Below are 6,861 nucleotides of genomic sequence, written 5' to 3'. Positions count from 1 at the left end.
CCATACTCTAAAAGTTCATCTAGGTTTTGTCTGCCAAGAGCTAGTGTCATTGCTGTGTAAGTGTAGTAATACGTTGCACGACCACCTGTATAGCCCGGGCAGTAACCAAAACAATCTCTGGCAAAAACTTTGTCCACAAGAATGACTTTATCGACACTTTTGGGCAGCACGGGTCCACCCAAGAAGCGCGATAGTGTCTTTAATGTCTAAGTTGCTATTGAACCCTCTTGTGACATGGAATTGTGAAAAACTAATATCGGGGACTCGCAAAGCTTTGAAAGGTACTGTGCTAGGGCCGCATCCCTTCCACGATACTCTCGAGTCCGCCGTCGAAGGAAGTCATCCTTGTCAGCAATCCAAGACTGCACATATCATGTCTGAGTAAGTGACACACACACACACACACACACACAGATAGATAGATAGATATATTTTATTATCGTCCTCGGAGGTCAAATATGACCTATGGGACCAAAGTTACATGTGATGTAGTATGTGTATGGCTGATGAGTGAATCTCGATGCTCCAAAATTGTAGTGATGAGAGTCGCAATGGAGAGCCCACACTTTGGCTGGGAGAGGAAAGTGTGTAGGTCTAAGTTATGGCTGAAAATGTGAGAGAAGCAAGTTCGGATGTGATCAAAAGCTGAGCACTCTAGTAGTGTGTGGTACTCAGACTCTCGAACTTGCAGTGAGCATAATGTGCACAATCGATTTGACTCTTCTCCATTGCCCCAACGCCCTATCTCGCATCGAAGGAAATGGGAGCTAAGCCGAATTGCTGCGATAGTGCGTATCGCGGACAAGGGAATAGGCTCAAGCATGTATGTGTGAGTACGGTTTCCTCTCTCAGCGAAGAACATGGTTTTGTAGTTGGGGGCAATATAGGTGGTGTAATGTATGAAGCGTGACCCACCGGATTTCTCCCAAGCCGTAATACATTGGCGTTGTAGAAAAGCTTCATTCACTTGAGAGTCAATCGAAGCATCATGTAGCAAGTGTAATGCATCCCATCTCCCAAACCACTTCTTTATGTCTTGCATCCATCCCGTGCTCAAGATCTTGCTTTTATGCGTCTTTTGAACTTTTTTGCTTGCTTCCCATGCAATTGTAGGAAGTCGATGTGAGGGGTTTTGACGCATCTTTATCATGTACTCCACAACCCTTTCCATGCCCATAACCTCAATTGGAAGAGATCCCGACTCAAGAAGTAGGAGCATATATGGTGTTTGTGTCTTAACTTGGAGAAAGTTTGTAAGAAAACTCTTTTGGACATTCTCAAACTCTTTCCAAGTAGACTTTGAGATGCTCCCACCCCACACTTCAACTCCATAAAGAAGAACCGGTGTCACCAATGCATCAAAAAGATACTTCTTGAGAACCCAACACTTGATGTTTCCCGCATTACACATGTTCTCAAATGCATAATATGCTCTCTTTCCCGCTTCCAAACGACGCATAGCACATTCATGCCACTTGTGATTGGATGGAACCTCAAGGCCAAGGTACTTAAAGCTCTCAACAACTTCAAGTGTCTCGTTGTTGTACACAATGCATGGCTTCTCCTTATGGTTGGTTTTCACAAGCATAACCTTTGTTTTGGATTCATTTACAATCAGCCCACTATGCAAGCAAAAGTTCTCAAGGACAACCATAAGCTTTTGTGCATCTTCTAAAGTGTGTGCTAGAAGCACTACATCATCCGCATACAACAAAAGCATGATTACCGCATTGCAAATAGTGACCTCTTCAATGCCTTCTTCTTGCATAAAGTCAAGTACCATTTGTTCCAATTGATCGATGCATAGACCAAAGAGAGTTGGTGACAATGGACATCCTTGTTTAACCCCAATAGTGCTTACAAAAATTTCTGAAATTTCTCTTCCCATGCGCAATTGACAAATCACCTTCTCATAGATTCGAGAAACCGCAAGCATAAACTCACTTGGCACTTGGAGTTCTTCCATCCTTCTCCACAAATTGTTACGTGGAATCATATCAAAGGATTTCTTAAAGTCCACAAAACAAAAATACAATCGCTTGCCTTTCAACCGACTTTCCTCCATGAGAACACGAAGAGTGACAAGATGATCAACGGTGCTATGGCATCGACGAAAACCCGCTTGTCCCTTTGCACGCTTGTCATTCTCTTCATCCCAATCACTCAATTTCATCTCCATTATGCACCCAAACAAATTTTCCATAAGAGACCCAAACATTATAGTTCGGTAGTTGCTTACATTCTTTACATCCCCTCCTTTATGCAAAGGCTTAACCCAATTAGTACTCCAATCATAAGGCATACCATGTTGAAGTGCAAGGTTGAACACATCACTCATGGGTAAAATCTCCCGTCCATTTGATCATCTCTGGCTTGATACCTTGAAGATCTCCCGCTTTGCGAGTGGCCAACTTTTCAAGCCCACCGCATACATCCTCAATAGTAAAAAAAGACGGCATACATGGGAGTGAACCATAAAATGGCATTTTTTCAGTATTTGCTTGCTCATATAATTGCCTACAATGTGTGTACATATCCACTAAACTCAAGTTACCAAAATTCTCAACCTCAAGCTCAACTGTATCTTCAACCTCCTCTACTTCTTGTATATGTGTTGTCTCCTCGCATTCTTTGTCTGGTGCTGCATCCTGCTCCTCTAACACCTCATCACGATTCTGCATGAGGAATCCAAACAGGCTGTTCAGGTAAATCATAAAGCCAAAGGATTCCTGAATAAGTTTGCACTCGTTTTGGTGCAAAGGTCAGGCTAAATGTCGGCAAGCAGGTGGTAATTCCCTATACTTCTTCAGTCCTTGTCCTTTTCCACTGCAGTCATTTAGATGAACGACAGTCATACTGGACAGAACAACCCTCCCTACCTGCACCATTAGTTCAAATCTGCAAGAATTCATTGTGCTGAGCTAAAAGGTCTTCAATACCAAATTTTGGGTTAAACATAGAATGAACTAGATCATATTTGTCTCCAGCACCACAAGATGCTGCAAAATCGAACAGCCTCTCATCAGTTACAGCTGCGTCTTCTACAGAATGCACATCCTCTTTGGCTTTACCTTTACTTGCACAGGGACTGATTGCTGGGAGATCTGCATCATCTGAGAAGTCTATATTCCTCTTTCTTGTATTTTTCTTGACAAGTATTGTAGAGGGTGAGGGACCCTTGTAGGGTGAGGGATCCTCTTGGCCTGCTGACCTCTCTGACTCATCTTCACAAATTGACTCTTCTTGATCAATGTCCTGACAAAAGTCAACAGTTCTTTTGACAGGACCTTAATCCTATTCATCAGGAAACATGTCAAGTCTTTGTTCTCTCTCTCTCTCTCTCTCTCTCTCTCTCTCTCTCTCTCCAGAGAACACCAAAAAACACACATAGACACTCTCTCTCTGTCTCTCTCTCTCTCTCTCTCTCTCTCTCTCTCTCTCTCTCTCTCTATCTCTGTGTGTGTGTGTGTGTGTGTGTGTATGTGTGTGTCTCTCTTTCTCTCTCTCCAAATCACACCAAAAAACACACATAGACTCTCTCTCTCTGGTTCTCTCTCTCTCTCTCTATGGTTCTCTCTCTCCCTCTCTCTCTCTCTCTCTCTCTCTCTCTCTCTCTCTCTCTCTCTCTCTCTCTCTCTCTCTCAAAATGACACTTATAATGGTTACCCCCGGCGGCGCCCCACGTGTTATTAAAAAATAGAATATAGTTGCATGATGCCGCACGTGCGGTCATTTATTGGGCCCGGATACTTTCGTACGTCACATATAAGAGGGATGAGAGAGAAAGTGACACACCACGAGAGTCAAAGAGAGTGAGAGAAAGAGAGTTTGAGCCTTTGTCTACGTCTCCGACAGAAAGCACGTGCAAAATAGTAGACCCGTCTCCGACAGAAAGCAGGTCTGCGTCCTAAGAATGTTTGGACCTCTCTCTCTCTCTCTCTCTCTCTCTCTTTCCAAAAGGTCAAGCTGTGCTTCTCTCTCTTTTTCTCTATCACCATGTCTATTTCTCAAACGTCTCTCTCTCTCTCTCTCTCTCTCTCTCTCTCTCTCTCACACACACACACACACACACACACACACACACACACACACACACACAGATACAACACACACACACACAAACACACACACACACACCACCTCTCTGTGTGTGTGTGTGTGTGTACTAAAGGCGCGCGGAGACAGCCACCTCCGATTTGGATGTCTCTTTGCACGCCTTTAGTACTATGGAAACGCAAGTAGAACGAGTGAGAGAGAGGGAGTGTATCCTGGTGTGTGTGTGTGTTATAGAGAGAGGAAGGAATAGTGGAGAGACTGGGGAAGGGGGGAGAAAGAGATAGAGAGAGAGTCTTTCTATTCCCTTATACTAACGGCGCGCGGAGGTGTATTTTGGGGTCAAAATATCTTTCACGTGCGCCGTTAGTTGTGGGATAAGTTTTGGTGTGTGTGTGTGTGTGTGTGTGTGTGAGAGAGAGAGAGAGAGAGAGAGAGAGAGAGAGAGAGAGAGACTCTTCTATTTTTATACAGTGGAATGGCTAGAACAAAGGCCACTGCAAGGAAGGCAGGCAAGGGACCAGGGTTAGCAGCTAAGGCAAGTAGCAGATCTGCAACCCCAAAGAAGAGACCTAGAAAACCAAATAAAATTTTGAAAGGTCCAAGGGTGAAGAAGTTACAGAGCTGCATGGGACTTTTTAGAGAAATCAGGAAGGCACGAAAATGTGTTGATTTGTGCATACCAAAGCTGCCCTTTTAGAGGATGGTGAGGTCCATTTGTGAAGAATCTACCTGGGGCACTAAAAGGTGGAAAGTGGTTGCATTGATGGCTCTACAGGAAGCAGCAGAGGACTTTCTGCTTGAGTACTTCAGTGACATGACCATTGTAGTAGCCCATGCCCACAGGGTGACTGTAATGGACAAAGATAGTGAGACACTAAAAAGGATAAGGTGGAGGTATGACAAACTTCTGGTCCCCAATGTCTGCAGGGATAAGAAAATGAGGGAAATTTTGCTATACCCCCTTGAGCTATTGCCACAAGTCACAGTTGTAGATGTCACACATGATGTGAATACAAGGGTAAGGGCAGAGACGATTGCTCGCCAAACAGAGGACATGAGGGAAGCAGAGCTTAAGGAGAAAGCAAAAGTAGCAGTGGAGTCCCAGAGGCAAACAAAATGCAATGTGACCCTATCCATAGAGGCAAGCAACAAAGAAACTCTACTTTCAATGAAGAATGGTTTGCTTGCAGAGATACCATTTATAGATGGAGCGAGAAAGCTGGCTCTGGAAAAAGTGGACATTAATTTATTGTTGAATCCAAATGCTCAAATCTCAAATACAATTATCTATGCTTGTCTTAAGTAAGTGTTACTATCTTGCTAACTTTGAAAACTCAGATCATAGGTGTACTAACTCAGGTACACTCCCTGCAGTTTGATCAAAAGTCAACTTCCACCGCACACCCACACGGAGGTGTTTCCTCTTGATCCACAAATGTTAGTGATTATTAGAAAAAAGAACAGTCCATCTGGCACATTTGAGAGTTGGTTTCTCCACTGTGATATGCTGGAAGTAATTGTCATCATATTTCCATATGAGAACAACCATCACCACTGGAGTCTCATATGCCTTGATGTTGAGCAGCCAGCAATGTGGGTGTTCAATTCAATAAAAGGAACCCACCCTGAACTTACTCTGTTAACCCTCGTGGCTCACGGACACCCTATCGCCTACGACGAACACTGTAACCGTATTATTTATTTAAGTAGAGTCAGGCATCGGGCTTGTCGGTCCAATAGGGAAAGGTAGAGTGATCGCCGATGAGAGGCGCACTCTAACACGAACATGCTAGGGTTAGTTGGCTAAGCATGGGTGCCCAAGTGTGAATGGGGTGAGCTCACATAAAAGCCAATTAAACCTAAAATTGAGTCATTCTCTCATTGTGCAATAGAAGCTGCTCTTGCTCCATCTCCACCTTCTCCTTCACCATCTCCTTGTGTGTGTGTGCGTGTGTGTGTGTGTGTGTGTGTGTGTGTGTGTGTGTGTGTGTGTGTGTGTGTGTGTGTGTGTGAGAGAGAGAGAGAGAGAGAGAGAGAGAGAGAGAGAGAGAGAGAGAGAGTGAGAGTGTATGTGCGATCGAGCGTTGCGGCGGCACGACGGCGGCGAGGCGGTTGAGCGCGGCATAGCGGCGTCTCCCTCTTCTTCGCGGCGAGGAATCCTCTACGGCAGGAGCATAAGGCGGTGAGTGACACACCATTGCCCTCTTCGAGCTTACTAGTTAAACTAGTTGTGTGCTTGGAGCCGTCAGCGGCTCGTACACGGTGTATCGGCAAGTCCCTTGCTTCGACAGTGCGGCAAGGAGCGCACATTTTTGGCGCCGTTGCCGGGGAATAGCCCTGCACTAAGCCCAAGAGGCACTTTGTGCTTCTTGTATGAGTGGTTTGCAGTAGGAAAGAAGAGGGAGAGGAAGGCGTATTTTTTCTGCAAGTTGTTAATTCTGTTTTTCTGTTTTTCTGATGCGTACATTTAGTATTAGTTAGACAGTTAGCAAAATTCTGTTTTTCTGTTTGCACACAGTTAGCATTAGTCACACAGTTAGCATTTCTTGCGTTTTTTTGCATTTTCTGTGTTTTCACTGCACAGTTCTGTCAAGTTTCAATTTCTGCATTTTTTGTGTTTTCTGGTTTGTGCACAGTTAGGCGCACAGTTAATTAATTAAGTAGGTTAGTAATTAGGTGAACCACTAATTAGCAGGTCAGTAGGTAGGTGGGACAGTAAATAGTTAGGTGAGGTCAACGCGCACCAAAACGCGTACCAAATAATATGTTACAACAAAAAAAAATTTGGAAAAAAAAATTGTTTTC

This window comes from Adiantum capillus-veneris, chromosome 4 (genome assembly GCF_014529385.1).
Source record: "Adiantum capillus-veneris isolate H3 chromosome 4, ASM1452938v2, whole genome shotgun sequence".
Lineage (NCBI taxonomy): Eukaryota > Viridiplantae > Streptophyta > Polypodiopsida > Polypodiales > Pteridaceae > Adiantum > Adiantum capillus-veneris.
This window is presented reverse-complemented; position numbering follows the sequence as displayed.